Source organism: Furipterus horrens, unplaced genomic scaffold, assembly GCF_987537825.1.
Source record: "Furipterus horrens unplaced genomic scaffold, mFurHor1.1.pri manual_scaffold_2, whole genome shotgun sequence".
Lineage (NCBI taxonomy): Eukaryota > Metazoa > Chordata > Mammalia > Chiroptera > Furipteridae > Furipterus > Furipterus horrens.
The window spans coordinates 33,762,973-33,780,154 of NW_028327172.1; the positions used below are offsets into that span (position 1 = coordinate 33,762,973).

At 34.1% G+C, this 17,182-nt stretch overlaps 1 protein-coding gene across 13 annotated transcripts in view; it reads left to right on the plus strand.

Annotated features, from left to right (window-relative positions):
* Positions 1–17,182, plus strand: part of SOX6 (SRY-box transcription factor 6) — a 611,663-nt gene that overhangs the window by 196,511 nt on the left and 397,970 nt on the right. The window contains exon 1 of one of the 13 annotated variants that reach the window (XM_090263669.1): positions 14,430–14,500. The exons of the other annotated variants lie outside the window; for them this stretch is intronic. The gene's annotated coding sequence lies outside the window, so the exon portion shown is untranslated. Of the gene's footprint in view, positions 1–14,429; positions 14,501–17,182 lie in introns of those variants that run through there. 13 annotated transcript variants of the gene reach the window in all.

Below are 17,182 nucleotides of genomic sequence, written 5' to 3' on the forward strand. Positions count from 1 at the left end.
TACCTACTACACAGAAACAAACACAGAGTGGCTGTCAGATTGAGGAGACAAATATGACCCAAATGAAAGAACAGAACAAAACCCCAGAAAAATAACTAAATGAAACAGAGATAACCAACCTGTGATATGAAGAGTTCAAAACATTGTTGATCAGGATGCTCAAAGAACTCATTGAGTATGGCAACAACATAAAGGAAGAAATGAAGGTTACACTATGTAAAACAAAGAAAAATCTACTGGGAGACATCAATGAGGGGCAAAAGCCAGGATTCAAGTCAATGATTTGGAACATAAGAAAGAAAGAAGCATTCAAACAGGACAGCAAGAAGAAAAAAGAATTCAAAAAAGTGAGGATAGTATAATGCCAGAAGAAGAAGAGGAAGAGGAAGAAGTTGAAAACTTCTTTGAAAAAACAATGAAAGAAAACTTCCCTAATTTGGCAAGAGAAATAGACATACAAGTCCAGGAAGCACAGAGAATCCCAAACAAGTTGGACCCAAAGAGGACCTCATCAAGACACATCATAATTAAAATGCCAAAGGTTAAAAATAAAGAGAGAATCTTAAAAGCAGCAAGAGAAAAGTAGAGAGTTACCTACAAAAGAGTTCCCATAACACTATCAGATGATTTCTCAAAAGAAATGTTGCAGTCAAGAAGGGACTGGTAAGAAGTATTCAAAGTGATGAAAAGCAAGGACCTACAACCTAGATTACTCTATCCAGCAAAGCTACCATTTAGGATGGAAAGGCAGAGAAGGTGCTTCCTAGACAAGGTAAAGCTAAAGGAATTCATCATCACCAAGCCATTATTACATGAAATGTTAAAGGAACTTGTTTAAGAAAAAGAAGATCTAAACTATGCACATGAAAATGATGCAAACAACTATCAATAAATTAATCTAAAAACAAAAATAAAAACAAACTAAGCAAACATGTAGAACAGTAACAGAATCATAGATATGGAGATCATTTGGAGGATTATCAGTGCGGAGGGGGAAGGGGGAAAATAGGAGAAAAGGTGCAGTGATTAAGAAGCATAATTGATAGTTACAAAAATAGACAGGGGGATGTTAGAAATGGAGAAGCCAAAGAACTTATATGCACAACCCATGGGCTTGAACTAAGGGAAGGAATGCTGGAGGGAAGGGGGCTATCAGGAGGAGGGGGCAAAAGGGAGAAAATTGGGACAACCATAATAATAATGAATAAAATATATTTAAAACAAAGAAACAAACACATTGCTAAGCCTATTGTAAGTTAAGAATTATTGGATAAAGTCTAATGGACCTAATATCTTAGGGGTCCAAAAATAAGGAGAAATAAGTGTGAATTTATAATAATGAAATACCATAATCCGGAGTAAATGAACTATATATAGTTCAAATAAAACCATGTGATGAAGCAGAGGGTACAAGCCTCTTGGGTGCAAACCCAAGTCACATGAACCGAGGATGGGTACTTCTGGTGCTCATTTAAAGCCTCTTAAAAAGAAAATGAAGCAGGTAATATGTATGTTGCATATATACATGTGTGCAGGCAGGTGGAGGGATATTTCTTTGAAAACAAATGCCAGGGGGTCTTTGTAATGATTAACAAAGAGGGCTGTTTACTGCATTAAGATAAAAGCCAAATCTTGTATTTTTCAATTGGATAAATAGCCTGGTTGCAGAGAAATTAAATTTCTCACTCTAAGCCAGTTGGCAGAAGGTTTCCTTAGGTTAAAAGAACCAGACATGTTTACTCAGAAGAACAGAGAATCTGATAGCTGTCCTGAGATGGATAAATTGCTACCATAGGGAAAGAGTGTAGCTATGGAGAGCCAAACCCAAGTTAGCAGGTGAGAGTCGCAGGGAGCCAGAGCCACGGGACCAGCAAAAGAAAAACTTCATAATGGTTACGGTTGTCTAAAAATGAATGTCCTCGTTGAGGTAGTTAGGGCCTTGTTACTCAAAAGAATAGGGAAGAAAGATTAAAATGCTGAGTTACACCAAGTTATTTCAATATTTAAGTTTATAAGAAGATGTCCTCTGTGTCACCTGGCTAAGACAAGTAAGTGTGTCTATAGAGGACAAAGATGTATTCCTTTATTATGTGAAACCAAGAAAGAGCTTCATGAAGGCCAGGTTTACTTTCTGTATTGCTCATCCATACTTACACTAATATGTTAATTAAAAATCTACATATTTTTATCTGTAGGCACCCATGTGAAGCCTGAGAAGTAGAAACTTTAGACTTTACCAGGTATCTCCAAACCTCAGAAGAGTTAGTTAAGGGAGTGGAATTGTATTAAAAGAGGAAAAAAGAGAAATTGGTTTGTTTCTCCATTTGGTCCAGATCTAAAGAACAAACATTTAATCTGTGTTAGAACAGATTTAAAAATAACACTAAATTTATTTACTTATCTTTAAAAGGTTCCTGAGCTTCTAGTACATTAACAAGAAAAGGGATTGCATTTTTAAGAACCTCTTCTGTTAGTTCAGTTTTTTCTTATTCAATTAAGAGTTCCATTAAAAAATTAATAACATTTTAATACTATGCAAGTAATATAAAAGTACATTTCTTTTGTACAAAAGTGCCTAGCATATGGCAGGCAATCATTAAAAGTTTCTTGAATAAATATTGAAAAAAAAGTGAAGGACATTTTTCTTAATTTCTCTCCCCACCCTAAATTCTATTTTTCTTCCCAAACTTATTTACTATTTTCAAGCTGGTTCGTGCATTGTCAGACCTCTTTCTATATAATCATATACAAATATACAAAATTATATAAAAATTTGTAATTTTATTTTGTGTGAGGCTAATACCCGCCCCTTTTATATTTATTGCTTTATAGTTTATTTTTTTAATTAAAACTCTGACTTCTTCATCAATTTACGTAGCTTTATCTTGTTTTCTTCTATGTAGTACTTTATGCTATATATGTAACATTGTTATATTGATAGACATCTGAGTTAGTTCCAATTTAAATATTCTTCATTGAAAATGGGACAGCTGTAATAGAAAAACAATAAATAAATAATTGAAAAAATTCTTCATTGAAATTTTAAATATTTAAAAGTTGGGGAATGGAAAAACTTGACTTTTTCTAAAGCATACAAAATAGGCATAGAGAATGTGTATTTGGCAGGGTTATGAGAATTAAGAACATTGTAAGCAAAAGTACAGAACATGTAAAGGCATGGAGGTGTGACAAAGAATGGTAACATTTAATTCTTTATTAAGGCAACACGAGGAGTCTTTATTGTCAGAGGATAATTGGTAGTGAAAAAAGTCATAAATTAATCCATTTAAAACTGAGTGGGGATAACAACTATAAAATGTGGACAAATCATTAAGAACAACTTTTTGAGGATACTGGAGAGCAACCAAAAGCAGGCTAAATCTTGATAGGAGGTGACATTTGGAACAAGAGAGAAGGTTATGGAGTAAGTTGGTCATTTTCAAGGTTTTCAGAATGAAGGTAGGCCCCAGTCTGTGCCAAACAGGGAAAGCTAATAAAACTGAGATAGAATATAAGTAGCCTTTCTGGCCTGAAGAACCAGGGAATAGACTTTGGGGCAACCATACCTCTTGGGAAGTGAGAAGGTAATCCTGGGAAGAAAAAAAGACACAGAAAGGGAGTCCCAAATTCTGTGTGTAAATTTTGCTCCAATTTTTGACTGATCCCTAAGCCATCCATGAACAGAACAGTTTTTAAGCAGCCTGTGTAAGGCTAAAAGAAGTAAATAGATATTTGAAATGTTGTCCACTCCAAGGGAGACAGAATGTGTAGTTTGGGCAGTATATAAGCATACTGTTAGAACAAACAAACAAACAAACAGTGACACTCTATAAAAGTATTCAGAGTCTCCAAAACATGGTAGTAATGATGTCTAAGATCTAATCCCAAATTACTCAACATATGAAGAATCAGGAAAATGTGACAAAAAAAAAAAAGGAAATTTCAGAACAGAGATTGAAATTACAAAAAGAACCAAATGAGAACTTAAGGCTGAAAAATATAATATCTCAAATAAGAAAATAACTTGATGGGTCAATTGGCAGAATAAAGATGACAGAGGAAATAGATTAATTAGAAATTATGCAATCGAAAGAAGAAAGAGAGAAAAAAGAATTGAGAAAATGAATATAGTATGAGGGATATGTGGTATAATATTAAGTAGTCTAATGTATGTAAGTTGAAGAAAAAAAGGAGAGCAATATTAGGGCAGTAAAAAACCAACAATTGAAGACATAATAACCCAAATTTCCTGAATTTGGTGAAAGAGTTAAATTTCCAGATTCAGTAACTTTAGTGAACGCAACACAAGATAAATGCAAATAAAAGCACACCTAGGGTCATTAAAACAAACTGCTGAAATTATGAAATTTTATAGGTAAAAACTGGTTTGTTTTGTAAAGGATAAGAACCAAGAGAACACAACTTACTGATATGAGAAATTAAGAGGAATTACCACTACATAATTTATAGAAATTAAACAGACAATAAGGGCATGTTATGAATATCTTTATGCCAAAAAATTGTACTATTTCAGTGAAGTTGCTAAATTTCTTGAGAAATACAACTTACTAAAACTGACACAAGATGAAACAGAACACCTAAATAGAGCTTTATTTATTAAAAACTTGAGTTTTTAAATGAAGAAAATAAAATTTTCCGTAAAGAAACCTATGGACCAAATGGTTTCACCAGTGAATTCTATCAAACATTTTGGAAATAACACCAGTCTTAAGTAAACTCTTTCAAAAAATAAAGGAAGGAATAATAATTCCAACCACATGAGGCCTATATAACCCTAATTCCAAACCTGAAAAACATTATAATAAAGGAAAATTTTAGAACAATATTACTCATGGTTAAAAATGCAAAAATTCTTAATAAAACATCAGTAAATTAAATCCAGCAATATAAAAAAAAGAATAACATATTATATAATCAAGTAAGATTTATCCCAAATTGCAAGGTTGATTTAACATTTGGAAAATCTCACCATATTATCAGAATAAATGAGAAATATCGTGTAATCATTTTAATAGAATAGAAAAAAACATTTAACAACACCCACCCATAATCAAAAGCTCCCAGCACACTAGAAAGAGAAAATAACTTCATTAATCTGAAAAGGGCACCTGAAAAACCTACAACTAACATCATGTTTAAATGGTAAAATATTGAATTTCGGGGTCCCCCTGGGCAAGTATCGAGACTTGGAGCCCTGTGCAGGCCAGGCGAAGGAAACGAAGCCTGTAAGACCTGACAGGAAAACCAGGAAAGCTGGGTGCATATATGCCTTGATGCTATAGCCAGTGGGCCCCAGTGGGAATTGGGCCGTGAGAAAATGCTTTATGTCCTTTGAAGCTTTTCCTGTTCTTTTACCTCGCTTGACCACTTTATTGTACCAGCAGCAGAGGTTTTAACTTTAACTTAAAATGAACTTACGCTCCCTATTTTATGGCCATCTGAAGTCTTTGGGTCCAACACACCCTGATCTGAGGGAGATCTCAATGTTCCTTCAATTGTTATCCTGAACAATACCTGTTCTCTGTAATCAGCTCTGTTTAACATTGATCGATGAGCTTTATGTGCATGTTATATGCCCTTCAGCTTACTGCACTCAATAAAAGACCTCGGAGGAAGGCAGTCAAGGCATTTGTCTCTCAGACATTTGCCAGCCTTCTCTCCCCTAGCACAAGCTGCCTGGGAAGCCTTCATTTCATCTGCGACACCAAGGGATCTCTGTGGGTTGGGGGTCCCCAACAATTGAATGTTTCTTTGTATGATAAATAACAATATAATTAATGCCCATGCTCACTCATCCTACTTGACATTGTATTGGCCCTCTAATTATTGTAATGAAGCAAGGAAAAGAAACAGTATAAAATATAAAAGGAAAAAAAGTGGAACTATCTCTCCTTGCACCTTTGGTCACATGACATAAGGTCTTTTGTATTTTTTTAAGGATTTCATTTATTTTTAGAGAGGGGGGATAGTAGGGAGAAAGAGAGGGAGAGAGATATTGATATGAGAGAGAAACATCTATCCACTGCCTCTTACTTGCCGAACCAGGGATCAGGCCTGAAACTCAGGCATGTACCCTGACTGGGAATTGAACTAGGAACTTTTGGTTTGCAGGGCAATGCCCAATCCACTGAACCACATCAGTCAGGGACCTTTTGCATTTTAATACACTTAATGGATGGGGATTAAAATTTCTTGGTACTCCATGGGCAAAAACTAAAACTGTTTCCTGTTAGATCAGGAACAAAACAGGGTTGTCTGTTTTCACTACTTTTCTTTAGCATAGTAGTGGAAGTCCTAGCCATGGCACTCAGACAAGAAGAAGAGATAAAAGGGATCCAAATAGGAAAGGAGGAAGTAAAACTGTCATTATTTGCAGATGATGTGATATTGTACATAGAAAACCTAAAGACTCTACCAAGAAACTACTTCATCCAATAAATGAATTCAGCAAATTGGCAGGATACAAAATTAATATTTAGAAATTGATGGCATTTAAAAAAAAATTTAAATTAAAAAAGATCTTCACTTGAGGATATGCTTATTGATTTTAGAGAGAGAGAGGAAGGGAGAGAAAAAGAGAGGGAGAGAAACAGTGATGTGAAAGAAACATCAGGTGGCTGCCTCTTCTATGCACTCTGACTTGGGATCAAACCTACAACCTAGGTATGTGCCCTGACCAGTAATCGAACCCCCAACCCTTTGGTGTGGGGGACAATGCTCCAACTATGTGAGCCACTGGTTAATGCTGGTGACACTTTTTTACATCAATAATAAACTCTCAGAGAATTTAAGAAAACAATTTGATTTACTCTTGTAACAACAACAAAAAAATAAGTTACCTACGAATAAATTTAACTAAGGAGGTGACTAAGGAGGTAAAAGACTTGTACTCAGAATATTATAGGATAATGAAGAATAATATTGAGGAAAATACAAGTAACTGGAAGCATCTAACATGTTCATGGACTGGAAGAATTAACATCATTAAAATGTCTGTACTAACCCCAAGCAATTTATAGATTAACAAATCTAGAACAAATATTCCAAAAATTTATATGGAACACCACCAACAACAACAAAGACCCCGAATATCCTCAACAACTTGAGAAAGAAAAACAAAGTTGAAGAAATCACAATACCTGTTATTGAACTATACTATAAGGCCATTGTAATCAAAACAGCCTGGTACTGGCATAAGAACAAAGCATATAGATCAATGGAACAGAGCAGAGAACCCAGACATAAACCCATGCCTTTTATGGTCAATTAATATTTGATAAAGGACGCAAGAGAATACATTGGAGTAAAGACAGTGTTAGGACAACTGGACAAGAACATGCAAAAAAATGAAACTAGATCACCAACTTACACCATACACAAGAATAAACTCAAAATGGATAAAAGATGTAAATGAAAGTTGTGAAACCATAAAAAATGTTAGAAGAAAACATAGTAAAATCTCAGACAACTCTAGGAACAATTATTTTGCTAACATATCTCAGGCAAGGGAAACAAAGGAAAAACAAATAAATGGGACTACATCAAATTAAAAAGCTTTTTGCACAGTAAAAGCACCCCCCACCCAACAAATTGAAAAGGCAACCCACTGCATGGAAGAACATATTCACCAATGATACATCTGATAAGGGGTTAATATCCAAAAATATATGAAGAACTTACATGCCTCAACACCAGGAAGACAAACAACCCAATTAAAAAATGGCAAAGGACTTGGATAGGCACTTCTCCAAAGAGGACATAGAGATGGCCAATAGACATGACAAAATGCTCAATGTCATAAATCATCAGAGAGATGCAAAGTAAAACCACAATGAGATAACACCTCACACCAGTCAGAATGGCCATCATCAAGAAATCAACAAACAAGTGCTGGCGAGGATGTGGAGAAAAGGAAACTCTAGTGTACTGTTGGTGGGAATGCAGAATGATATAGCCACTGTGGAAAACAGTGTGGAGTTTCCTCAAAAAACTAAAAATGGAACTGTCTTTTTACCCAGTAATCCCATTTCTGGGAATATATCCTAGGAAACGCAAACCATTAATCATAAAGAACATATTCACCCCTATGTTCATTGCAGTATTATTTACAATAGCCAACATCTGGAAACAGCCTAAGTGACCAAAGGTAGATGAGTGGATTAAAAAAGCTATGGTACATTTACACAGTGGAATACTACTCCATTGTGAAATAAGAATAAGTGCTAAGTGAAATAAACCAGTCAGAGAAAGGCAAATACCATATGCTCTCACTTATATGTAGAATCCAGTGAACAATAAACTGATGAACAAGATGAACTAAGGAACAAAATAGAAACAAGCATGGACCCAAGGAACAGACTGACAGCTGTCAGAGGGGAGGGGGTTTAGGGGACTGGATGAAAGGGAGTGAAGGGATTAAGAACAAAAACATGTATATATAACACAAAGACACAAACAACAGAGGAAAGTGGGGAGAGAGAATAAGGTTAAGTGGGCAAAGCTGGGGAAAATGGGAATGGAAAGAGACTTTGCTTGGGGCAATGGGTGCACAATGCAGTATGCAGATGATGTTTTGTTGAGTGGTACACTTGAAACATACAGTTTTGTGAACAAATGTCAGCCCAATAAATTCAATTTAAAAATTTCATGGTAAACAATGGGGAATATGATTTAATTTTGACTCAGTTTTAAAAATTAAAACTAAAGTTAATAAAAATAAGTTTATATAATTGGCAACATTTCATTTGTAATTTAACTATGCATTATTTCTTAGAATAATGAATTAACTGCATGTTTTTTGAGTAATTTTTGAGGTGAAATGTTGCAGTAGCACAGTCACTTTTGATTATAGTAGCACCATAACAAGGGTCATTTTGATAAAGAATATTTCCTAAAAACTTTGATTAATCTTTTTATAGTGAAATCATTCTCTTTTGAATAATGTACCATATCAACTATCACTCTTACCAGTTTTCGGTTCCTCAATTTCTATCTAGTCTAGCTGCTGATTCTTGATTTGTCAATGATTTAAGCTGTTCTCCAGCACTATATTACTCATGAATTTTTCCACATTCTGCAAGATTTGCAATTTTACTTTGCAGTTACTTTCCATTTTTATTTTGAATATTATTTATAATCTTCCACAAAGCATTATATGTTAATCAGTTACCCAGATTCTCAACCTGACTGAAAAATAAATCAGTAAATTTTTAAAAGTATTTCCATTTTTAGTCTCCACTTCAACCAATTAAATCAATCTTTGGGAATGGGACCCAAGTAGCAATAGTTTTTTCAAGGCTGTAATGTGCAGACAGTTTTGAAACCACTCAGCAGTGATTATCAAAGATACAAAGAAATTTAACCAAATGGGTGAGATCCATGTTATCTGTGAGTTTTGTTTCAGTGAAGACTAATTTTATAAATGTTAAGATTATTAGTGAATATTTTTATATTTTGATGCCTTTCATTTCCTATGTAATTTTGGAGACTCACATAATAAGTATTTGGGAAATCAGGGAATCTTCTATATCCATTAATATCCAAGTATATATGGGCCAGTAATACAGTGGTGAACTAAAATGTATGCTGCCTTTTTCTCTAAGAGTTAATTTTAAAAAGAGGGAAACATTAAATGTTTAATTATAATAAATGCTATGAAGGGAAAGGGGACCTAACCTGAGCTTGGGATTAAGGATGGTGACTCTGCATTAGTGATATTAAAGCTGAGTCCTAAAAGATGAGTAGGAGACAATTTGGTGAAAGGGTGGCTCTTGGGAAAGAATTTTTGAAAGCCACGAGTTGGGAAGAAGTGTACAAGCTTGAGCAACAGAAATCAGGCAAAGAACAATCAACAGAGAATATATAGAGAAGATCAAGTCTTAATTTGCTAAGTGTGTGTGAGTGTCAGAAGATAAGATTAGAAAGATGCTTTGGAAAACACATGTGGAGTTTATTCTGTAGGTTATGAGGAAATAACAAAGGTTATTAAGCAGGAGATTAGATGATAAGATTTTATGGTTTAGAACCACAGCTCAGGTAGAAAAAGAGAAGATTTCCCAATGTGGTGTCCTCAGCTCGTCATCAGAAAAGCACACTTCACTTTGTTTTGCTTTTGCTGCACTGCAGTAAAATTAAAGCAGAATGGGTTTCTTCTCCAACATTCGTTACTACCCTGTTCCCCAAGTAGAATGCAAAACCACATGTATGAGGACAAAAAAATCTTCACTAGAAAATCCTCAAGAGCTATATATACACCAGTTCTTATGAGTTTTTTGGTTTGTCAACACAACTCTGAAGTAAGACCAGGAACTTTAGAGTCAAAATGACCCCAGAGAACAATGTGGCTCCAGAAACCACAATTCTCTGCAGATACTAAAGTGGCCCAAGGCAATTAATTAGACAGCAACAAACATGAGACTGTCCTCTTCATTTGAATGACTATGCACTAGTAGAACAGGAAGTGGGAGAGAGAAAAATGAAAATTTTAATTAAATAATGTTTTACATATTTTTCTCATTTAGACTCAGTTCAGCCACAAATGATACAGCAGTTGCCTGGGACTTCCACAGCATTAATTAATTCAAAAAACAGAAAATGAATCAGAACCAGAAACTTATTTATTATGCCCTTTCCTCTAAGCACCATGAAAAACTCAGTGTCTCTTGTGACCACCAGAGTTTGCATTTCTAAGACTTGGCTGTATCTAACTTAAAAATCGATTAAAATATGCTCTCAAACATAATAATAAAGGAAATATATTTGTTTCACTTTTCTTCATTTTTCTGTTTATTGACAGTAAACAATGATAGAAATATTTAGTATTATATTTATTTGTATATTTAAGCTGTGGAAATAAGACATGAAAATAGTATCACTGCTGAGAGTAAAGCACACCTAAAGAGCGTTTTTGTTTGTTTTCCAAAGATAAAATACACTTCAGAAAAAAACTTACAGGCATGGTTTAGACTTATCCTTTTATTACAATATATAGATTCCTCTGGTATTAATGATGTCCATTGTCTTTAGCTCACTGATAACTGGAGTCCAAGAAATGAAATAATTACAGCTGAATCAGCTAAAGTGCCAGTTAGATCTGAAGATACCGAGTTTCAGGGGAAATTATGGTAAGGGTGAATTGAATATTAACTGGCAATGGGGAAGCTCATAATCTAAATTCTAGTCTTACATGAACTGTGTGACTGTGCTTCATTTAGTCCGTCCCAAATCTGTACTTGCCCTGTGCTATTACTACTGATAATAATACCAATACTTAAATTGAGAGTTTCCAATGTCCAATTACTTTGTCCCTGTTTATACTTCTACGTTTATTTCTTTTAAAATTAGAGTTCTAGTTATGAAGAAAGAGGAACATGATTTATATTTCTAAGAAGAAGTGCTTTTTCTAAGTGAAAAAGGCCTCTAGGATCTGCTGTATCTCTGGCATGTTCTCTACTAACTATACAGTTTTCAGTGTGACAGTTCCAAAGAGATACACAATATAGATCGGAAAGAAAAAAAAATTATCATAGGTTCATTTCTGATATTTTAATTTGCTTTTTGTGCTGCCATCTCTTTTTTTCTTTTTTAGCTGTGTAGTCAGTGATTACCCAGTAACATACATTTGCCTAAAGTATTCTAATTTCTGTTTTAGAAGGTAAAAAAAGTGCATTCATGTATGACTGTGCTTTCTGAAATTACTCCGTTTTATCAGTTTATTTTGCTCTTTTCCTAGAGTTTAAACTTTTTTTTTTTTTTTTTACCTCAAAGGGAGGGTGTGTCAAAATTGTTGCAGGCAAAGATAGAGGTAATCATATGTGTTCCTGTTACAAGCTTTGTGTTGATATTGACTTGCCTATTTAAAATAGTACCTCTAAGATGAATCTACTTTTAGAACTTTTCTTTTTCAAGTGAATTTATTGTGCAACATTTAATCAACTTTTTTCACACCAGTTTTTTCACATACATTTTTGTAATGCCTTTATTTTACTAGAATCTGCGCAGGCTGTTTGAACAAGGAACTCGATAAAGAACCAGTTAATCCCTTTATTGCACATTCATGTATTTCTTAGATTTCTAAAGACTGCCTCTTTAAGCACCAACATTATTTATAATTTTACCTATACATTCTGATTTCCTAAATAGTTTATTGTTCAGAAAATAAAGAAAAAGAAGAAAATCTTTAAAATCACCCATAATTCTATTATTAGAGATAGCCCCTGTTAACATTTCAGTGTAATGTATATGTAGGTGAGGTTATATCATATCCAGTTTTAAATTATAATTAAAAAATTTAATTTCTTAGTAGCTCTTCTTGATGGCTCAGAGTTATCATTTTGGACATCTAATTACTTGGAGGTACCCCTTGAGATGGGGGTCTGTTAAGGCTACCTATTTCTGTAATAAGTGGCAGGCACCTCAAATGCTGTGCTTTTTGAATTCCTGAGTCTTCTTCTTAGGTTCCCTATCTTTGCCTTTGTTTTCAGACTTTAAGCTGTCATTTCTCTGTAATTAGTGTTTTTGCTTCTAGTAATATTAATCCTCCTTGCATACTACTATAAGCTGCTATTTCTATTTGGCTATAGGCTGTTAAATTATATTAGAAGAAAGAAAAATGAACATATTATAGATTCTTTTTGTGGTACAGTGCTAATGTAGGTGCTTTCACATAAATTATTCTATTTAATTATCACAATGAGTCCTTAAATTGTTATTAGTTCACTTTTTTAGATAACAAGGAACCATTTACTGAGTGCTAACTATATAGTAGGCACTGTGCTACAAATTTTACATATTACTGTTTCAATTGGGTTTATTCCTGCAACATTCCAGGGTGGTGGACTATTCTACAGATAAAAAATAACGAGACTCAGAGAAGTTGAGTATCTTGCACAAGACCATGCTACTAGTAAATTGTAGATTCAGGATCTGAGCCCCCATATACTCCTCAGGGAATTAGAAGTGCTATAATTATGTCTGAAGTAAGAGTAAATAGAATCAGGAATTCTCCTTTAAGAAAAGTAAATAAGCTTTAGCGTATTACCTTCCTTGAGACATCTGTTGTGGGTTTTGCATTCTTTCTAATTCTCCTTATTTCTCCATTATGGAGATATTGCTATACAAGGAGGGATCTATGGGGAAATGTAGTGGCACTAGTGTGGAAGTGTCTAAGGAACTCAATATTCATAGCAAATTAATCTTAAAAGAATGAGGTTTAAAATTCTACCAAGAACGGTATAATTTTTATTATTGTTAATAGGCCTCTCTTTCATAATTCATAGAATCATGAGTATATTCTTTGATAAATTTTCTATATCAAAAGGGACTGATTTATGGAATTGCATAGAAGTTAATACAGTAATTAGCCAAAACACCATTGTGTTAATTATCCATAGTTACATTTCTTGGGGAGACAGGTTTTAATCTCAATATATGTTTCTAATCATACATGAAATGAAGGTGATCATTTCAAGGAACAACAAACCCCAAGTAAATTCTTTTATGGTGGTTAAAAGCTTAAGCAGTCATTAAGAACTTGGTCTTTAAAGTTTGCTGCCTAGATTCAAGTCTTCACGCCACCATTAACAGTACAATCTTAGAAAAGCTAATTTCTATGTGCCTAGTTTCTCATATATAAAATGGGGTTAGTGATGATAATTATCTACATACTAATACCAACTCCTATATATTTTTTTCTGAGGACTAAATAAGTTAATATATGTAAAGCAATTAGAATAATGCTTGTTGCATTATAATTGCTTTACAAATGTTAGGTATCATGCTATCATTGTTTTAATTTGAATTTGTAATCATTTTTAAATCTCAGAGTTCCTTACAAAGTGCTACCAATCTTAAGTCTTTGCCTATCAAAACATTTTATTTTTCATTTCACAAATAACCTAATAGTGTCTTCCATCATTCACTCTTTTTCATTAAGACCTATCCTGAAGTTGTCAATGACCTTACAATGAACTCTGTAATTCCATTTCATGGACCAAAAAAGAGAAACATCCAAAATTGCAGTGTTTTATTCAGAATTGACACAAACTTCATGTGAGCTATCTAACATAGCATCTCTTTACCTTCAGATAATTACTCCCCAAGTTGTGAGAGTTTCTCTTCTTTTTGAAAATATGTTACATTAGGCAAATAGGATAACAATGCCATTCAATGGTTGACTTGAGAGTTGAATGTGCATTTGGTTGACTTGAGTGTTGAATAGGTATTAGTATCCTGTAATTGAGAGGACTCCTTGTTTATTTGCTGTTTTATTATTGAAACAAAGTTGCAAAAGGTACTTTACTCCTTAACACTCAGTGTGGTGTGCATGTGCAAGACAAAGATAAAAGCAATGTTTCCTTCGTAGAAGGGTGTGGAGGTAGAGGATGATTTCAAATTAGAAATAATGACAGCAATAGAGCTTCCAATGAAGATACAGTGGCCACCAAAGGACAAAGGGGAGACACTAATTCCTGAAGTTGAGGTATTTGATTAAGTATTTGTGTTGTTCTTTACGTGTTTAGGAACCAGTTAGGTTGTTATTTATTTGCTGATGAGATAGTGTGTTTGACAAAGAAGTATATTAGATGGTTTGGTGATTGGGAGAGAAGCAACCCTGAGATAACTAGAAAACCTGTAATAGGTAAGGTAAAAAATAATATATTTTGATATGCAGTGACTTTTGATTTTTAAGGCTTTTGCTTCTCTTTTATAATGGTTAACTGTGAGAACTGACTTATTATAAGGGTGTTTTTTAAATTATAGATAATAATGTTGACTTATAAAAAAGTTACCAGGCTTTGATGAGAATGTCTAATGTTTTCTTTTACTACCTTGTCAAATTTTTTTTGGAGAGGGGAAGCATCTTACAACTTTGTCACCCTCAGGTAATTTATATTTAAATGTTTATTTTTAAAAGTCTGGCATTGTGGCGCTCTCTCTCTCTCTCTCTCTCTCTCTCTCTCTGTGTGTGTGTGTGTGTGTGCGTGTGTGTGTGTTTGAACTGGAGGAGGAGATGAGAGAAGGTGAAATTTTAAGGAAATGGAAAGCCAGTTGGAGGGTTTTGTACTGAAAACTAGAACATTTAAAGCATGTTTTCTCCCTCAGTGGGAAAAACGAAAGTGACTATGTTATGCGTATTTCCATGAAGAATGTGTATAAATATCATATGCAAAATTACAAGAACAAGCAAACTTTCTAAGAGATGGAAGAAAATATGTGGTTTAAAAATTGTAGCAGAGGTAAAGAGAAACTTTTTTTTTGAACATACTTTTAAACATAGTGTCTAATTGCGATCAAGTTTTAACAGAACAGGCTGGGACATTTATAGATTACAACACTTAATTTTCTCAATGTTACAAAGTGTTGATTTTGATAAAGAATTTGTTGATGCTATATCAGCTTCTCCATGTGGAGAAGTGCTACTGGGTGATTAGTAAGAAATAGGGCTCACAGCCAAAATTCAGAAATTTGTCCCCAGTTTTCCTGACCTTCTGAGAACAGGAAAAAGCTATCGAATATTTCTAAGCCTTGATTCCCTATAAAAGAAATTCTTCATTATCAAGGATGTCAGCTTTTTTCTCTTTCTCTTTTTTATTTCTTTAAAAAAATTCTTTGTGTCTCATGTCACTACCATCTTCATTTATCTTTAATTAGATAAATACTAATTTTAAAGCTACTTTAGGTTTATGTTAATTTAGTCATATGAAAATTCTCTACATTTTTATACATTTTTACTATAAATTCAAAGTCAAAAAGTCAATTTTTTGCTATAAGTTTAAAGCTGAGGAACCTAAAAGTTGGTGAGACTGATTTGTTCAAGATCATGTATATTTAGGAATTCGTCCAGGACTTTTGGTATTGCCACACTGACAAATAAATAATTGATCCCTGTTCAATTGTTTGCCTTGCGGCATTGCTGATCCCTGTCAGCATATTTGTTTTTAATCATCTGCTTAACCATTTGCAATTATTTTATTTTACTATATATACCTATCTATCAAATTAATGAACACATATCAAGGAGATTTACTTACTCTGTAGGGCTCAGTTAGAGCTTGATACAGTACATTTGTAGGATTTCAAAATTTTAAATAAAATTTCTAATTCTGTGAAATTTGCTTTACATACTATAATATTTTTTGTGTCTGTTTTGACAATAAGAAGGTAGTATGTTATTTTTTGCTTTTTCATAAATTATAGCCTTGTTAAACAATTAATTAGAATGAATTTGGAGAAAAGTGAAAAATACAGTCTCATTGCTTTTTCTGATTAAAAGGACAAACCATGGTTATTGGAGAAAATATGGAAAATGTAAAAAAGAATGTAAAAAATATCTTCCATAGTGACATCTGGAGCTACCTCAAAATGCTTATGCTGATTATATAGTAGAATTTTTTCTACATCAATACACATTTTTAAAAAAAGAAAAATGGTATCTTATTGCACATGCTATTTTGCAAGCTACTTTTTAAAAGTTAATATTTCATGATCACTGTTCCTATGTCATTAAATATTGTCATGCATTCCTTTTCTTTTTAAAATGAACTTTATAATTTACTAAACATGTAACAGATATGGAATATAAGAAATTTAGGAAATGTGTCAAATAATGGGAAAGAAGAAAAACTGTACTCTGTTTTCCAGATTTAATCGTTAAATATCAATGTGTATATACATTTAACCCTGGCTGGTTTGGCTCAGTGGATTGAGCGTCGGCCTGCGAGCTAAGTGTCGCTGGTTCGATCTTCCAGTCAGGGCACATCAGAGAAGGAAAACTCTGATTCCAAAAAACCTCCGCTGCCTTGCGGCATACCTCTTCAGGGGAAAGGCTAAGGGAGTAAACCCCGACAGAAAATCCGGAGCCGGTGTCCTTAAGGCGGTTTGACATTGTAGTCAACACCGGCAACTCCTGCGGCGCACCTGAAACCAAGCTGTATTGACTCCGTCTTTCCCTTGGACCCTTCAGCTGCGAAGAGAGGGGGGGTCTGCTGCATGGGCAACAGCAGACCCTCCATATCACCCGGCCCAGGCTCTGTAGCTTCAGCTTCACTGGAGAGGACACTCCAGCGTCATCGCAAGATGTCGATTCAACACGGGAGGAGACAGATACCGTGTCACTCCCGAGTCGGACTGCACAACCATTCTCGGCGGTGCAGATAGACTC